This window comes from Schistocerca gregaria, chromosome 1, assembly GCF_023897955.1.
Source record: "Schistocerca gregaria isolate iqSchGreg1 chromosome 1, iqSchGreg1.2, whole genome shotgun sequence".
NCBI lineage: Eukaryota > Metazoa > Arthropoda > Insecta > Orthoptera > Acrididae > Schistocerca > Schistocerca gregaria.
In genome coordinates, this window is record NC_064920.1 from 316,444,631 (window position 1) to 316,464,391 (window position 19,761).

The following is a 19,761-nucleotide window of genomic DNA, read 5'->3' on the forward strand; positions in this document are numbered from 1 at the left end:
AAACCTCCCAATCGCACCCCCCTCAGATTTAGTTATGAGTTGGCACAGTAGATAGGTCTTGAAAATCTGAACACAGATCAATCGAGAAAATAGGAAGAAGTGGTGTGGAAAAAAATAAGCAAAATATACAAATTGAGTAGTTCATGCGCTAGATAGGCAACATCAAGGAGAATGTGAGCTCAGGAGCGCCATGGTCCCGTGGTTAGCTTGAGCAGCTGAGGAACGAGAGGTCCTTGGTTCAAGTCTTCCCTCGAGTGAAAAGTTTATTTTCGCAAAGTTATGCTCTGTCCGTTAGTCCATTGACGTCTCTGTTCACTATAATAAGTTTAGTGTCAGTGTTTTGCGACCGCACCGCAAAACCGTGCGATTAGTAGATGAAAGGACGTGCCTCTCCAATGGGAACCGAAAAAATTTGATCGCAAGGTCATAGGTCAACCGATTCCTCCACAGGAAAACACCTCTGATATATTCTATACGACACTGGTGACGGCATGTGCGTCACATGACAGGAATATGTTGTCGACCCACTTAACTTGTACACTTGGCGAATGGGTAAAAAGATTCTTCTACCTTGCCCGATTTAGGTTTTCTTGTGGATGTGATAATCTCTCCCAAAAAAGTGATGAAAACATAAGAGTTTGTCATATAAACTGCAACAAATGAATGCAACAGTTTCACAGTCGCACTGTTTTCCCTGTGCTCTGTTAAAACATATGTGTTTAACGTTTTCAAATTTTTCCGTGTGTAGACCGTCAAATCCTGCACATGTCCAAGCAAATCTGAACACGTCCTGGAATTTTGGAGAGCGAAGTTGATTATATAAAAAATTAAACTTTTCATTCCAGAGAAGACTTGAACCAAGGACTTCCCGTTCCGCAGTTGCTCACGCTAACCAGGGGGACCACGGCGCTCCAGAGCTCACACCACCGTTTATGTTGCCTATCTTCCGCATGGACTACTCAGTTTGTATATTTTGCTTATTTTTTTCCACACAACTTCTTCCTGTTTTCTCGATTGATCTGTGTTCAGTTTTTCAAGGCCTATCCACTGTGCCAACTTATAACTAAATCTGAGGGCGATGCGATGGGGAGGTTCACTTGTGATCTGAACACTATAGTACTTAACTACTGAGGTCATCAGTTCCCTAGAACTTAGAACTACTTAAACCTAACTAACCTAAGGACATCACACACGTCCATGCCCAAGGCAGGATTCGAACCTGCAACCGTAGCGGTCGCGCAGTTCCAAACCGTAGCGACTAGAACCGCTCGGCCACTCCGGCCGGCAGTGTCAGTTATCATACCGTAGATGATAGCGCACGAGACTGCACAACCTTTGTCTCTGGTTCGATCCATACTGCTACCCTCTAACAGATTTTTGTATCGCTTTCCTGTTCAGGTTTTGGAAACCAAAGGAAGAATGCATTTGATCACATCGTCTCTAGCGCGTCGCTTGAATTTGCGCACGCGACGGCTTGATTGCCTGACTTCGATGTTAGTTAACCCGAAAACGGTGAACAGCATCTATTTTTTCTTAAAAGTTATTTATCAGCCCAATCTACCCTGGAATATCCTTACCTGCTTTTCAGACTGTTTCTGACCAAGATGTATAAATCAAGATAAAGAACAGAACCAAATGCCGAAATCGCGTTCTGTAGGACATTCAGAGCCTGGACATTATGTGCGTAGAACAGGTAGAGCCTTCTGCAGCGTACTAATTGTAACTGTTGGCCGCTGAAGCACGTCTGAGGCATTCAATCGCTGAAAACCTGCTTCATGATGCAAGACGGGCGACTGCAGCCAAGGCCACCCAGCAAACTATACAACGGAGAAGTGAGATTGCCGCCTCTGAAACGAAGATAAAAGGTCAAGAGGCCTGCAATTTTCGCTGTCCTGGGTAGATGCTACATTTTTGCGATTGCCGTATTGCAATTTAAGCTTGCGGCACAGATATGCTGTGTCTAACGAACCCAGAAGTTTTTCCACGATATTCCCTCGCAGTCCAACAGTATTTGGCAATTTGGTATTAGGAAGAGCGCACCGAATCAGTTTGATCCGAATTGAGAAGAAAATCGGCAGTGGCATGTTACAGGGGACTGTGGTAGCTTTCGTCTCAAGGGTTTAATGGAGGCAACACAGAACCTACGCCTCTTCAGGCGGCTGCAGATGATGAAACCCCTACTTGCGTGTCTGGCATTTCAAAGCCTGCACTGCGTCAGTCTGGAATTCTTTCCTCTCTTAGACAACTTTAGTACGACAGATGATGGGCAAGAATAAGTGAAGTGCAGTTTTAAAAGATGATCTGGTACACTACATAGCTCAATACGGCGCCTATGGCTATCGCATTTACACTGAAGCGCCAAAGAAACTGTTATAGGCATGCGTGTCAAAATACAGAGATACGTAAAAAGGCAGAAGATGGCACTGCGGTCGGCAACGCCTATACATGGTGTTACAACAAGATACCGCCAAACTTTCAGGAAACATTCCTCACTCACAAAGAAAACGAAAATATCTTATGTGGACATTTGTCCGGAAACGCTTACTGTCCAAGTTAGAGCTCATTTTATTACTTCTCTTCAAATCACATTAATCATGGTATGGAAACACACAGCAACAGAACGCACCAGCGTGGCTTCAAACACTTCGTTACAGGAAATGTTCAAAATGTCCTCCGTTAGCGAGGATACATGCATCCACCCTCCGTCGCATGGAATCCCTTATGCGCTGATGCAGCCCTGGAGAATGGCGTATTGTATCATAGTCGTCCACAATACGGGAGTCTCTACATTTGGTACCGGGGTTGCGTAGACAAGAGCTTTTAAATGCCCCCTTAAATGAGAGTCAAGAGGGTTGAGGGCAGGAGAGTGTGGAGGCCATGGGATTGGTCCGCCTCTACCAATCCATCGGTCACCCAATCTGTTGTTGAGGAGCGTACGAACACTTCGACTGAAATGTGCAGGAGCTCCATCGTGCATGAACCACATGTTGTGTCGACCTCGTAAAGGTACATGTTCCAGCTGCACAGGTAGATTATCCCGTATGAAATCTTGATAACGTGCTCCATTGGGCGTAGGTGGAAGAACATGGGGCCCAATCAAGACATCACCAACAGTGCTTGCCCAAACGTTCACAGAAAATCTGTGTTGATGACGTGATTGCACAATTGCGTGCTGATTCTCGTCAGCCCACACATGTCTATTCTGAAAATTTACAGTTTGATCACGTTCGAGTATATACTGACGAAACTAAAATGAGCTCTAACATGGAAATTAAGCGTTTCCGGACACATGTCCACAGCCGGCCGCGGTGGTCTAGCGGTTCTAGGCGCTTAGTCCGGAGCCGCGGGACTGCTACGGTCGCAGGTTCGAATTCTGCCTCGGGCATGGATGTGTGTGATGTCCTTAGGTTAGTTACGTTTAAGTAGTTCTAAGTTCTAGGGGACTGATGACCACAGATGTTAAGTCCCATAGTGCTCAGAGCCATTTGAACCATTTGAAGACATGTCCACATAACATCTTTTCTTTATTTGTGTGTGAGGAATGTTTCCTGAAAGTTTGGCCGTACCTTTTTGTAACACCCTGTATAATACAAGTGTCTGGCGAAGTTGTTAGATCTGTCATTGCTGCTACAATGGAAGGTATGCAGGTTATCAAAACTTAACTGAGTTTGAACGTGTTGTTATAGTCGGCGCACGAACGATGGGACACTGCATCTCCCAGGTAGCGATGAAATGGGATTTTCCCGTACGACCATATCACGAATGTACCGTGATTATGATTATCAGGAATTCGGCAAAACATCATATTCCGACACCACTGCTGCCGGAAAATAATCCTGCAAGAACGAGACCAACGACGATCGGAGGGAATCCCTCAACGTGACAGAAGTGCAACCCTTCCACAAACTGCTGCAGATTTCGAAGATTTCAGTGCTGGGGCTTCAACAAGTGCCAGCGTGAAGCCATTCAACGAAACATTATCGATATGGGCTTTAGGAACCGCAGGCCCACTCGTGTACCCTTGTTAACTGCACGACTGGAAAGATGTTGGCTGGTCAGATGAGTCTCGTTTCAAATTGTATCGAGTGGATGAACTTGTACGGGTATGAAGGCAACCTCATGGATCCATGGACCATGCATGTTAGCAGGGGACTATTCAAGCTGGTGAAGGCTCTGTAATGATGTGAGGCGTGTGCAGTTCGAGTGATACGGAACCTCTGATGCATCTAGATAATACTCCGGCAGGTAACACGTACGTAAGCATCCTGCCTGGTCGCCTGCATCCATTCATGTCCGTTGTGCATTTCGAGCGACTTGGGCAATTCCAGTAGGGCAATGCGACAATCCCACTTCCAGAATTGCTACAAAGCGGCTCCAGGAACACATTTGTGAGTTTAAACACTGCAACTGGCTACCAAACTCCCCAGACATGAACATTATATCTGATATGCCTTGCAATCTGCTCTTCAGAACAGATCTCTACCCCCTCGTACTCTTACGGATTTATGGACAGCCCTGCAGCACTACTTCAGACTCTAGTAGATTCCGTGCCACGTCGCGTTGCGGCACTTCTGCGTGCTCGCTGTGGCCGTACACGATATTAGGCAGTTGTACCAGTTTATTTGGCTCTTCAGTGTAGTTGGTAGAGTCAGTCCTGGTGCAGCGGTTATAACTGATCGATACATAATGGAAACGAGAAAGATGACATGAAGGCCACTGTGCGTCTGCTGTCAACAAATGCGTGCAAAGGGGCTAAAATCACATATAAAAACGGAAAGTATTCGCATTGGAATGACGACAGCGAAAATTTGTGCCAGACCCGGACTCGAACCCGGATTTCACGCTTATCATTAGGCTATCATAGCGCGACTCGCGACCTGAACCTAAACTTCCAAACATTGTAAACCATGCGTCTATAACCTCCCGACCGCTCGCGGTAAACAGGAAATCCGGGTTCGATACCAGATTCGCCACAAATTTTCTTTGTCGTCATTCCATTATATAGATGATGGTTTCCTATATTCGCAAATGCGAATACATTTCATGTATTTCATAACGGCTGCAGTTGTCGCAGTGTCTGTTCCTTCGGACAGGCGCGCGTGTCTGAAAAAACCTTTGCATTGTACTTCTGAAGAACACAGCCACTGCAACATTGTATAATGACGTGTTGTTCTCCTAAGTGCCTCTAAAACACGTGATTTAGAATCTGTTGACCAACCGTCCTTTGTGACATAACGTTGATTATTTCGGAGTATTTGTTTTGTAATAGCGTAATTGCACGATTTTGATGACTTAGTACTTCCGAACACAAACAAGAAAATATTTCTTGCTATTTCATCAAGATCCTCCATCTTCAGTTACTGTTTCAGATTTTTAAAACTCATGCAATCCTATATCAGAGTCAATTATTATACAGATTACGATTTTAAATTTATTTGTTGTTAAAGGGAATGTTTAAGATATCACGATGAGTAGGATAAAATGGAATAAAATATTTTCCCTTTTGGAGCTCTAAAACTGCGAGTATTAAATAAAAATCAAACAGAACTCGATACATATAATTATTTTGCCAAGTTCGTGATTTTGACGTTTTGTAAAGGGGTTGGACTTATGGTTTTATCCAAACAAATACTGTGATTCATGAACTCCTTGCGACTGATAATAATTAGTAACAACCGAAAATAATAAATATTTTCATAGTAGCCGCTGATGGTAAACTGATTTTCGAAATGCTAAATGCAAATTTTTTATACCCACCAACAATAAAGGAAAAAAAAATCCTACTTGTTTACGTACTAAAGTTTTATTTCAGTTATACATGCGCTCATGGTTTCACGGTTGTCTTGGAAAGACTTCGACTCTTGGAACTCTCTTGTCTTGCATCGTAACGTAAGTGATTTCACTGTATCCAACCCACTCGGTATCCTCCAACGGTTCTGTGCACCTGTGTTCGAGTTGCCGTTATTCTAATTTTAATACAAAATTCTGCCCACTGTTTATAATAACGCTGTGCAGACAAATAAATACTTTCTGGGAAGATGTCATGCATGGAATTTACGGAGCTCTATCGTCCGTTGATGTCCTTACACAATCATACGAATCTTCTGAAAGAACTGGCGCATAATTTTCTACCACAAGTGCTCCGGAGACATGACCTGTGCACTGACACATATTTCTGAGTGCCTTTTCCTTATTTTAAGCAAATGCTTCCTGTGCGAACAATGTCCACAGGAGAGATGAACCACCAGCTGAGTTACAGTGACTCAGATGTAGACTATACCTACCATCTGTAGAATGTACTATTCACGTCGCCACGCAACTGCTCTAAATGTTGGTAGATTCGAAGATGGCAGAGCATCCAGATTTTCCAAAAGATCATTATAATTGACAAGAAGTAGTTGTTTACTTCTAGGACTAAGCAACCAAGCATCAGTCGAGCCAGTTGAAGACCGCCACATGATAGTGACCGAAGAACGCAAAACGGGTGAGAACTAGGGTGAAAACAAAGTCACTTTCTTGTTTCCAGAAGATTTTGGATTATCCGTCATTGATTAACTCCCGCTGGCCCCTGTGGCCGAGCGTTTCTAGGCGCTTCAGTCTGGAACCGCTCGACCGCTACGGTCGCAGGTTCGAATCCTGCCTCGGGCATGGATGTGTGTGATGTCCTTAGGTTAGTTAGGTTTAAGTAGTTCTAAGTACTAGGGGACTGATGACCACAGATGTTAAGTCCCATAGTGCTCAGAGCCACGTGAACAATGTGATTAACTCCCCGATGTAACGCAGTTAATCTCTATTACTCGCCTCAACAAAGACACTGATTTTTTTGAGGCAACGTCGACAAACAGCCTAGACTGTGACGTTCAAAGTGTTGTCAGGAAGTTAATTGACAAAAATAAAATGACAACGGTTTTTCACCAACACTTGTCATCGGATATTGTCTTTTGCGATTTCTTTGCTGTTCCTTAGAATTAAGAGAGACCTAAGACGTTTTCTCGGCTTGGAATAAGTGAAACAAAAATCACCAAATACATGAAACAATGTTTACAGAAACAGGCTCCCAGATGAGTTGCTAACCCCCGATAGATGAGTTGTCATTTCGGGAATTAGCGAAATGGTATTCAACGGGGGGGGGGGGGGGGGGGAGGGGGCAGGTGGGCGGGTGTAGCGGGTGTTTCTTGAAGCGAGGCTGCTCCCCCCTCCTCAGACAGTATCACTTTTCGCATATGATGCATATCAGCAGCAGACTTCGACTCGAATTCCTGGGGACTGGTCGGCCTTGGTTACCCAGTGGAACCAGATACTCCTTCTCTGTCAGAGGACATGACTAGAGTTGTATTTCAGTCATGACTGCAGTGATTAAAGCGCTCGGCTTGTTTGCTTGCACTATCCAAATAAATCTACAGATTGAAAACATGTTATGGATAGAGCAGTTCCTGGCGTAAAGAGATCTTAAACTGACGAACTTTTAGCCTAAGTACGTTACACGATGTTGCAATTTTTTTCGCTAAACATTGTCGAAAAGGCAAAGCTGGTGTCAAATTGTTATGTAACTAACACCCCACGCCAACACTCGCATACCACGTTCATATTCACTTTCTTGGCCATACATCCTTCACATTTTTGTTAGGTAGGGGTATGAGTGCGTATGGGTTCCGCACTTTCTAATTTGTAGAGATATCTTGTTAGGACACAGCGCCTCCAGCCGTACAAAGCATTAAAGGGACCTCTGGGTAAGGACAGTGCACTGGTAGTTAGCTTCGAAGTAGTCTCTGGGGATACAACAAGCTTCTGGTGATACAAGGTCTTGTAGTGGCAACGTCTGCCACAAGAAACCATTGGGGGGGGGGGGGGGGGGGGAGGGGGATACAAGCTTCTGGTGACACAAGGTATTGTAGTGGCAACGTCTGCCACAAGAAAGGATGGGTGGGGGGGGGGGGGGGGGAGATACAAGCTTCAGGTGATACAAGGTCTTGTAGTGGCAACGTCTGCCACAAGAAAGGATGGGCGGGGGGGGGGGGGGAGGAGATACAAGCTTCAGGTGATACAAGGTCTTGTAGTGGCAACGTCTGCCACAAGAAATGATGGGGAGGGGGCGGGGGGGGGGGGAAATACGTTCAGCCAGTATTACCACATAAAACACACACCACTTTCGCCCTGAACAACCTATGGTTCAAATGGCTCTGAGCACTATGGGACTTAACTTCTGAGGTCATCAGTCCCCTAGAACTTAGAACTACTTAAATCTAACTAACCGAAGGACATCATACACGTCCATGCCCGAGGCAGGATTCGAACCTGCAACCGTAGCGGTCGCGCTGTTCCAGGTTGTAGCGCCTAGAACCGCTCGGCCATCACGGCCCGCGAACAACCTATTATCGACTAACATACCTTCCATAACCTGCGCTCATTTTAATGAGAATTTTTCACTTAGCCTTTGACTTGCTGAAGCGACATCCTTTCATACCCAAAATAGGGCGCTCTGGATACCATAAGGACCCACAAAACTCTGTCTTGTATTGGCATTTGTCAATGCGGCCTAATTTTGACTCAGAAGCCAATAAAAGGACAGGCCGACTGGTTTGCGTTTATTCCTGGCATTGTAATGACCCGTTTAGTGACGTGGTAGGTATTTACGGGCTCATCGTTAAAATGGTAGGTAGGCAATACTGCTGCATAATCTCGCGTATAACTCAACCATGTCCAGTAAGGCACCAGTCTTCAAACCCCGGTTACCCCCAACTCCGGCAGTTGTGAATGTGAACAGAGACCAAAGAGCAGCAGGAAGTAGATCGTTTTTCTTAGCGAATGCAAATTCTTTCAACAATTCCATTTGATATTTACGAAGTCCGAAGTAGCATAACTTTTCGAGAAATAGAATTCGCCAGTAGCAGTACGTTTACTCATACATACACTTTAAAACACGAAATCTTCCACGAACCAGAACTGGCGATCTTTTCTTATCTTCGAGCTTTAGTCAATGAAAACTACATTTACATGATTACTCTGCAATTCATGTTCAACTGCCTTACAGAAGATCGAACCACGTTGAAGTATTTCTCTACCGTTCCACTATCGAAAAGCGCGCCGGAAAGACTAACATTGAAATCTTTTTCTTATTTTATTGTGATGTTCATTTCTTACTATATAGGTGAGCGTCAACAGAATATTTTTGCATTCAGAGGAAAGTCGGTGATTGAAATTTCATGAGGAGATCCTGCCGCAACGAAACAAGCCTTTGTTTTAATAATCGCAACCTCCGTGGCATTCTCTCCCCTATTTCGTTATGAGGGGGAGGTGACCAGGAGAAAAAGATAAAATAATCAACGAAAGGATAATGTACTACGAGATGGTGCGTGAAATGTCAGAAACTTCAAAGTGGTAGGGAAGCTGAAAAATATGACAAGGGAAACCCAAAGGCCCAATCTAGATATAGTGGGGGTCAATGAAGTGAAATGGAAAGAAGACAAGGATTTCTGCTCAGGTGAGCACAGGGTAATATCAACAGCAGCAGAAAACAGTATAACGGGCGTAGGATTCGTTATGAATAGGGAGGTAGGGCAAAGATGCAGGATTCGTTATCAATAGGAAGGTAGGGCAAAGAGTGCGTTAATGCGAACAGTTCATCTGACAGGGTTGTTCTTATTAGAATCGGCAGAAATCAACACCAACGACGATAGTTCAGGTATACATGCCGACATCGCAAGCTGGAGGTCAAGGGATACAGAAAGTGTATGAAGATACTAAAAGGGTAGTACAGTATGTAAAGGGATATGAAAATCTAATAGTCATGGGGAAATAGAATGCAGTTGTAGGGGAAGGTGTAGAACAAAAGGTCAAAGGAGAATATGGGCTTGGGACAAGGAATGAGAGACGGGAAAGGCTAATTGAGTTCTGTAATAAATTTCAGCTGGTAATAGTGAATACTCTGTTCGAGAATCACAAAAAGAGGAGGTATATTTGGAAAAGGCTGGTTGATACGGTAAGATTCCAGTTATATTACGTCATGGTCCCGCAAAGTATCCGAAATCAGATACTGGAGTGTAAGGCGTGCGCAGGACCAGATATAGACTCAGATCACAATCTCGTAGTGATGAAGAGTAGGTAGAAGTTTAAGAATTTACTCTGGAAGAATCAATACGGAAAGAAGTGGGATACAGAAGTACTAAGGAATGACGAGACACGCTTTAAGTTCTCTAAGGCTATACATACTGCAATACAGTTGAAGAGGAATGGACATCGCTAAAAAGGACAATCACAGAAGTTGAAAAGAAAAGTACACGTACAGAGAAGGTGACTGCGAAGAAAATATGGATAACAGAAGAAACACTTCGGTTGATCGATGAGAGGATGAAGTAAAAAAGTACCTTTTGCGAAACTCAGTGGTACAGAGATACAAGTCGCTGAGGAAATAAATAAATATGAGACATCTGCTGATGGTGAATCCTTCTCAGTCTCGCTGTATTCATCGTCAGTTGTCTCTGGCAGAAAATCACCATCTTAATCCGGTAAATCCCTTTCTTATTCAGTATCTTAGTTCTCCAGGACACACGAAATCTCTTCATTAGTAAGACGGCAGTGACGCGATTTATTTAAAAACGCCTGTTACGTAGAAAAAATCACTCTGTAACTGATGAGGCGAGTAACACACGAATGACGACTGATAAGTTACATTAAAATTTCCAGAGAGTTAATCTTTCCGACGACGCATGTATCATCATTACACGGAGCGACTGTTCAGCGAAGCAAAATGCAACGCAAGTAATTTCGTTATTGTGAGGACATTCTACATTCTAAATACGGCTGCAAAGATAGCTGAGTGCATTAAAGCGTCCGCTTTCGTGACACGGGGAGGCGCGCCGCCCCACATGAATCCTCTAACAACCCTACCACAACAAAGGTCAAAAATTAATTATGATTGTAGTGTTGCTCACCCCGCTAAATATTTCATTTTTGGGCAACAACAAGCTCGGATGCAAATAGGCCTAGGTGTTATTCGGCGATATTCAAAAGTTTTATAGATGTGTTTCATAAACCATTCTTGAAGATTAAACTTTTGCAAGTTAGGACAATGGTGAAGTAAAAAAGTAATCAGCTCTCCGAATTTAAGTTACACTTCTTTTTTATTACTTTTGTTTCAATATCACGTAACTCGTTCCAGAACATCACTTCACAATATAAAACATCCTTGAAAATATCTTCCCCCTTCCCCACTGTTTAAGTTCACATTTTATAAACTGGCTACAATTTGCGTCTTTTTAACAGGACGACCAAACTTGACTCTCTAATAAACGCTTACGCGCCCCAAAATCAGAGTTACAAGTACGTCAAACATCATAGTGACAAAAGATTGAATACACATAAGAATAATGTCATTGTAATATATACATATCGATGTATCGAAGTACCTCTACATTAATGAAATCAAATCTGAATATTGTCACAGAAATATGTTAACTATTTTACAGAAACACAGTAGAATATTACTGGTATCGAGAGGTTGAGGTGAGGTGCCGTAATGGTTACGTAATTCAAGTACCATTACAATCACCCCGGCAGATTAATGACGAGCGCTGGATGTGCTGGCCTGGATGTGGTTTCTAGGCGGTTCCGTACATCCGACTAGAGGAGTGCTGTTCTGGTACCCACTACAGCTGCAACTGCGTGGGCTATCCACGTCACCCACACGCGCCTGTGGAGCCCGAGTGAGAGAGCTAATGCGCTTCGAGAACTTTGGCTGAAGTTGCCGAAGATTACCGGTGCTAATGACCGCGGCTGGAGTAGTTGGGTGACCTACGAGGATTTCACGCGCCTGCATTCACTTGCACACAGCGTGCGGATCTACATCTATATCTACATGGATACTCTGCAAATCACATTTAAGTGTCTGGCAGAGGGTTCATCGAATCACCTTCACAATTCTCTATTATTCCAATCTCGTGTAGCGCGCGGAAAGAATAAGCACCTATATCTTTCCGTACGAGCTCTGATTTGCTTTATTTTATCGTGGTGATCGTGTCGCCCTATGTAGGTCGGTGTCAACAAAATATTTTCCCATTCAGAAGAGAAAGTTGGTGATGGGAATTTAGTGATACGATTCTGTCGCAACGAAAAACGCCTTTCTTTTAATGACTTCCAGCCCAAATCATGCACCATCCCTGTGACACTCTCTCCCATATTTTGCGATAATACGAAGCGTGCTGCCTTTCATTGAACTTTTTCGATGTACTCCGTCAGTCCTGTCAGGTAAGGATCCCACACCGCGCAGCAGTGTTCTAAAAGAGGACGGACAAGCGTAGTGTAGGCAGTCTCCTTAGTATTTCTGTTACATTTTCTAAGTGTGCTGCCAATAAAACGCAGTCTTTGGTTACCCTTCCCCACAACATTTTCTATATGTTCTTTCCAATTTAAGTTGTTCGTAGTTGTAATACCTAGGTATTTAGTTGAATTTAGGGCTTTTGGATTAGACTGATTTAGCGTGTAACCCAAGTTTAACGAGTTCCTTTCAGCACTCATGTGGATGACCTCCCACTTTTCGTTATTTAGGGTCAACTGCCACTTTTCGCACCATTCACATATTTTTTCTACATCGTTTTGCAGTTTGTTTTGATCTTCTGATGACTTTATTAGTCATTGCAAACGACCGAAGACGGCTGCTCAGATTGTCTCCAAAATCGTTTATATAGATAAGGAACAGCAAAGGGCCTATAACACTTCCTTGGGGAACGCCTGAAATTTCTATTTTACTCCATGGATTACCGTCAATTACTACGAACTGTGACCTCTCTGACAGGAAATCGCAAATCCAGTCACATAACTGAGACGATGTTCCATAAGCACGCAATTTCACTACGAGCCGCTTGTGTGGTACAGTGTCAAAAGCCTTCCGGAAATCCAGAAATAAGGAATCGATCTAAAATCCCTTGTTAATAGCACTCAGCACTTCATGTGAATAAGGAGTTGTGTTTCACAGGAACGATGTTTTCTAAACCCACGTTGACTGTGTGTCAATAGACCGTTTCCGTCGAGGTAATTCATAATGTTCGAACACAAAATATGTTCTAAAATCCTGCTGCATATCGATGTTAACGATATGGTCCTGTAATTTAGTCGATTACTCCTACTACCTTTCTTGAATAATGGTGTGACCTGTGCAACTTTCCAGTCTTTGGGTACGGATCTTTCGTCGAGCGAACGGTTGTATATTACTGTAAAGTATGGAGCTAATGCATCAGCATGCTCTGAAAGGAACCTAATTGGTATACAGTCTGGACCAGAAGACTTGCTTCTATCAAGTGATTTGAGTTGCTTCACTACTCCTAGGATATTTATTTCTACGTTACTCATGTTGGCAGCTGTTCTCGAGTCCAACAGTGCGCGTATGCGCGATGCGGTTCACTTGGCAGCAGACTTGGGCGAAATTTATGAGATGACGAATAATGAATACAGATATAAATTGCTGTCTGTTATTCGTGAACAACATTATTTGGAACATTATTCACTTATACGAATAAAAATAGTTCTTCGCCATCTATGAATAAAAAGTGTGAAGGACAATAGGTAAATCTGAAATCAAGTTGTATTTATAGCTCCGATTCTTTGTCATTTATTAAACCGAATTTATTGTTCGTTTCTGTTATATTAATTTACAGAACAACTCTTCTTTTGAAACGTCGTAACAAAAATTTTATTTGATTTACGGAAATTTACCGATGTGACACTAAAGAAAATAAGTTTTACCCACGCAATGCACACCTGAATTTGTCTTTAATCATGATTTCAATATATGACTTTCAGCTGATTATTTTCTTCGGCTAAAATACAGAAATCATCAATTCGGCTGTAGTTTTTGCTAAATAATTTGGTGTGATTCCACTTTATCTGCACACCTCAAATCACATTCCTAGTGAAATATTCTTTCTACGTGACATTGTCATCCGAAACACGTGACCCGATTTCTTTGACATTTGGTTCACTATTATACATCTGAAATTTGTTTTAAGCTTCCATTGGTCATGAACAACAATGCTACCCGTTTTTAAATCGTGCGTTAGGCTTTGCTGTAATAATTTCAGTTGGTATAGAAAAGCGAAAAAGGTCTTACAATCGTCTCTTCACACTTCCACGACACACAAGTCGCAAGTGTGCTGCAATATTACTAACAGATTCGTGTTCGAAGCCAGGGTCTCTTCCGAAATTTTTGAATCTCAAACCTCTACGTAACTGTGATTTCGGGTCGAGAAACTATTTCATATTTTAACGGCAAACTTACTCAGGGTTAATCCTTAAATACTTTGGGTGACTCTGGACGTCCAGCAGTATTTGATAAACTTTGTAGAGGTATTGGCTGGGGCAGAGACAGATGAAAGGGGTAGAGATTGTGGTGTAATTGGACTGTAATGCACTAGGTCGCCGGTCTGAGGTAGTCTACAAAAAGAAGTTACGTGCTTTCTACACCTTACGCTGAGCCACTGCCACAGCCAGCTGGCTCCCCACTGCACATTTGTGAGCAGGCTGTGAATTGAAGACCGCGAGTGACTGCCTTCAGTCCCGTGCACTTATAGATGACGCCAGACCTTGCTTACTTCATGAAACAAATTTCATGATGACTTTCGACAGATTATAGGACTTTGGGGAATTTTCAGGTCTGAAGGAGCGTATAAACTGTCTTAAAACTTATAGCCATTTCTTTCAGGCACACTATTTTGTAAAATATTGCCAGCATTTATTACGGTAATTAAAGATGCATCTCTACACTCTCTACACTCATTGGTTTCGTGAATGTTATGTGTAGCCGGTGCTCTGTAGTTCGCGCAAAACTCAGAAATTTCGTTTTTAATGAGTAGAGTGTCGAGATCAACTTCCAAAGATTCATTTTAGATTTATTGTGCCAGACTCGTTCAAGACACATGCCCATCCTCAGTGGCAGAACTGAGATATCGTTATCATTTTAGGAGTCTTTAAAACTTTAGTACACTCTTCGTTTACAACAAAAAACAGGAGTTCAAAACCCATCTCCAAAGTTACAAAGCGTGACTACACGTGAGATTTATTTTTACCACAAAATGTCGAATCAAAACACCTTCATTTGTCTAAATTTCCAGTTGTTATTTTATTTGACCTACACCATGAGATCAAAAGTATCCGGACACCCCAAAAACATACGTTTTTCATATTAGGTCCATTGTGCTGCCACCTGCTGCCAGGTACTCCACAGCAGCGACCTCAGTAGTCATTAGACATCGTGACAGTGCAGAATGGGGCGCTCCGCGGAACTCACAGACTTCTAAAGTGGTCAGGTGATTGAGCGTCACTTGTATCATACATCTATACGCGAAATTTCCACACTCCTAAACATCCCTAGGTGTACTGTTTCCGATGTGATAGTGAAGTGGAAACTTGAAGGGACACAGAACGAGATTTTCACTCTTCAGCAGAGTGTGCACTGATATGAGACTTCCTGGCAGATAAAAACTGTGTGTCGGACCTAGACTCGAACTCGGGACCTTTGCCTATCGCGGGCAAGGGACACGTAAAGCACAAAAGCGTACATGCCGACCTCGTTTGTTGACTGACACATACCGCCGACAGTTGAAGAGGATCTTAATGTGTAATAGGCAGACATCTATCCAGATCATCACACAGGTATTCCAAACTGCATCAGGATCCACTGCAAGTACTATGGCAGGAGGTGAGAAAACTTGGAATTCATGGTCGAGCGGCTGCTCATAAGTCACACATCACGTTGGTAAATACCAAACGACGCCTCGCTTGGTGTAAAGAGAGTAAACATTGGACGACTGAACACTGGAAAAACTTTATGTGGAGTGACGAACTACGGTACACAATGTGGCGATCAGATGGCAGGGTGTGGGTATGGCGAATGCCGGATGAACGTCGTCTGCCAGCGTGTGGTGCCAACAGTAAAATTCGGAGGCAGTGGTGTTTTTGTGTGGTCGTCTTTTCATAGAGGGGCTTGGACCACTTGTTGTTTTGAGTGGCACTATCACAGCACAGGCCTACATTGATGTTTGAAGCACCTTCGTCCTTCCCACTATTGAAGAGCAATTCGGGGAAGGCGATTGCATCTTTTAACACGATCGAGCACCTGTTCATAAAGCACGGTCTGTGGTGAAGTGGTTACACGACAATAACATCCCTGTAATGGATTGACCTGCACAGAGTTCTGATCTCAATCCTATAGAACGCCTTTGGGACGTTTTGGAATGCCGCTTTCGTGCCAGGCATCACCGACCAATATCGATACCTCTCCTCAGTGCAGCACTCCATGAAAAAAGGGCTGCCATTCCCAAGAAATCTTCCAGCACCTGATTTAACGTATGTCTGCGAGAGTGGAAGCCATAATCAAGCCTAAGTGTGGGCCAACACCTTACTGAATTCCAACATTACCAATGGAGGGCGCCACGAACTTGTAAGTTTTTTTCAGCCAGGTGACCAGATACTTTGATTACATAGTGTAGTATTACCAACACAGAATCAAATGAAGGTAATGCAGGAGTATGCGTAACAAGGACTAAGAAACGAGGAATTCCCGTTAGGTTCCATGAGTAGTACAATGAACGAATTAATAGTACAAGATTACATGTCATCCAGCTCCGCAGATGATGAAGAAACTGAAATAAAACATAAGATACCGGAAATTATTCTGATAGTGAAGAGCGACGAAACTTCAATTGAGCAACTACAATTTAAGCTTTTTAATTATAACTTAATAAGGATAGCATAAATTTTACCCCCGTCGGAGGTTCCGAGTCCTCCCTTCGAGCATGGGTGTGCGTGTGTTGTTCTTAGCGTAAGTTAGTTTAAGTTAGCTTAAGTAGGGTGTAAGCCTAGGGACCGATGACCCCAGCAGTTTGATCCCATAGGAACTTATCACAAATTTCCGAAAAGTATTTTTTATGTTTCGCTTGAAAGGTTTTTTACTATCAAAAAATATTAATTTTTATTAGCCTGGTGAAAGACGTACGGAAATATGTGAAGCTCTAACTCTGACAATATTAATGTTACCTATACTATTTCTCTAAAAACTACAAGGCAATGTAGTGAAACTTTATTGTCGTTATCATAAAATCTTGTGTAGCCATACAACTTGTATTATGAAAATCCTTATTCCGACATGCCAGTATCCTGATAGAGAACAAAAACAAAAATTAATTAACCTTGCTACAAGTCATGAAAAGTCAGTTCTCTAGTATCTGACTGCGATTTTCTTTAAGTACTCTCTAACCTTTCCTAACAATTATAATATAATGCTCCCGAAAGCAGCAGACAACTTTCCTCGTCTTGGCACTATAACTGCATAAATATATTGCGTCCAGAAACGTGCTAAAATAATTCAAAAGAAATGCTGCAGAGTGTAATGCATGCTCACAACTACTGATGCAACTATTCCTTTGTTTAACTTTTATAGAAATTAAATGATCCGGAGGGTTTTAGTCAACAAGCTTTAATCAGTGTAGAAAACGAAAGAAATCAATAAAAACTTTTAATTTACTGTATTCTGAAAATTGAAGATTCATATACTGACAAACTTCACTCTGACCTTTCCTTTCCTTGCACGTTTGATTAGCAAAGACTTTAACTATTCCGCAGTGTCTATAATCAATAATCACGTATCTGGTGAAAACAAAGATATGAATATTACTTTCAATGAATGCATATACAAATCTGAGAAAATCCCTCCAGCGCGCAAGCAAGGAAGAACTACATACAGCAATAAAAAGCAAATTACCAAAAATCCTCGATTAATACAAAAATCTTCTCCTGCCCTACTAGTACGGCCGGGGCAGGCTGCGACCTCTCCTGATGCGTCTTCTCTCCAAGCCACTCTGTGTCCGACGACTGCCAACAGCTGTTCGCTCTCTACCACTCGCGATAATCATATCTCAGATTCAGCATCAGTAGCCAACTTTCCAAAAAAAGGAAGATAGGAATGTACACCTTTCACTTTCCTGATTAAAATTTTATTTGAGAGGGCGCTACGTTCTGTGTGCAGCACACTTCATATTGGTTTCTATTTGCTACATTCTGCCTTCATGATGGTACAATTTCAATACTTCGCAGTTTAGATATGTATTCCTAAAATTGTTCGGTGCAGTTGAGTGTACGCTGATTATAGGATCTCTGCATGTGTTGCTCTTGCAGATCATATGTTCTTCTGTTTGGTTAACACCAGTTTATATGACACAATACCGAAATTTTAAGTGGTCGGAAGCGCACAGGTCTCAAATCCAAGTCTGATTTATACAGAGCAAACATGAGGACTGCTTATTTCCATTGTATTAGGCTATTCATTCTGGCCCAGATGACACACCTCGACGTTCTGCGTACCGTTGCAACTTTGATCTGCCCTCGACTCCTTACAGGCATCCGCATTTATGTTCCACTCAGCTGCTTAGTTCAGCATACTCGACGAATTCTGATTTCCAGCGCACTAAAGTGAATTAAATCTGTTCTTGATGCCTTATAGCTGGGGCCCAATATCCAGAGCACCAACCGTTCCTAACTTTACGAAGCTAACGCCTCAAAAGTCTACTCCAAAGAAATGTAATATTCATTTGCAGCAAAAATGACAGAGCAATTGTAAATTTAATAACAAAAAATGTAACTGTCTGGTACACTACTCTCCTGTCGATAAATGTTACCCTTCGTGAAACGAGGAGACTTCAGGCAGCTCAGATTGCTTTTTCAATCATTGTGCTGTGCAGTAACGGTTAGTCCGGTACGTCAACAAATACAGATACACAGTGCCAGATCTGATTTCTAGACCAGACGTACAGTCGTCTCACATCTAGATGCCGTTTCAAGTCTTTAAACAGAGATCTGTGACTGTGCGAGAGAACAAGACAATCACCGCAAAGCAGTGTAACAGTAACCACTAACAAAATAATCTTGACGTTCGTGCACAAGAAAAAAGTATTCCTACACTCTCTTAACAGTCCTTTCGAAGAAGATGTCACGACCAATCAGTCATCACAGAAACATCGTTGGCTTATATCTGAAAAAATAAAGTTTGAATTTGGAATGCTAATTATAATTCTGTGATACATAAAATGTATTTTTATGCATGACGCAGTCAAAAGAAAACTAGACAGACGGAAAAAACTGTTTTATGCGATTGCAGGCTTTCTCGGCGTATTTCAGCTATGAAATCTTCACGGGTTATCAGCCGAGTGGCGTCATCTTCTAGTCGAAGCGTTTCAATGGACTACGTACCCATCATCATCATCTTATCTGGAATATGATGAATACGCAACCCATTGAAACGTTGCGACTAGAAGACGTCCACTAGGCTGATAGCTCGTGTTCGTTGTACAAAAGGCGTAACCATAAATTTTAACACTCTGCAGTCCGCACGTCTCGTACAAATTTATTCGCTTGGCGCCGCCAACGCTAATTCGGATTACTTGGCTTGTCGCCGACCGTTCTTGACATTATCTGGAGATCATAAATTGTTACGTTTTACTGATCTCATCGTTAATTCTCATAAGTTCTCAACCCTTTTCGCCTACTTGCATGAAATTTCCAATATATACATACGTGAATAAAAACAAGATTTGTTCGTTTCATCCGGCCGGGGTGGCTGAGCGGTTCTAGGCGCTACAGTCTGGAACCGCACGACCGCTACGGTCGTAGGTTCGAATCCTGCCTCGGGCGTGGATGTGTGTGATGTCCTTATATTAGTTAGGTTTAAGTAGTTTTAAGTTCTAGGGGACTGGTGACCTCAGAAGTTAAGTCCCATAG

The 19,761-nt window shown here is 42.6% G+C and overlaps 1 protein-coding gene across 1 annotated transcript in view; it reads left to right on the forward strand.

Annotated features, from left to right (window-relative positions):
* Window positions 1-19,761, forward strand: part of LOC126343367 (vasopressin V2 receptor-like) — a 710,799-nt gene that overhangs the window by 430,513 nt on the left and 260,525 nt on the right. The window lies entirely within an intron of this gene.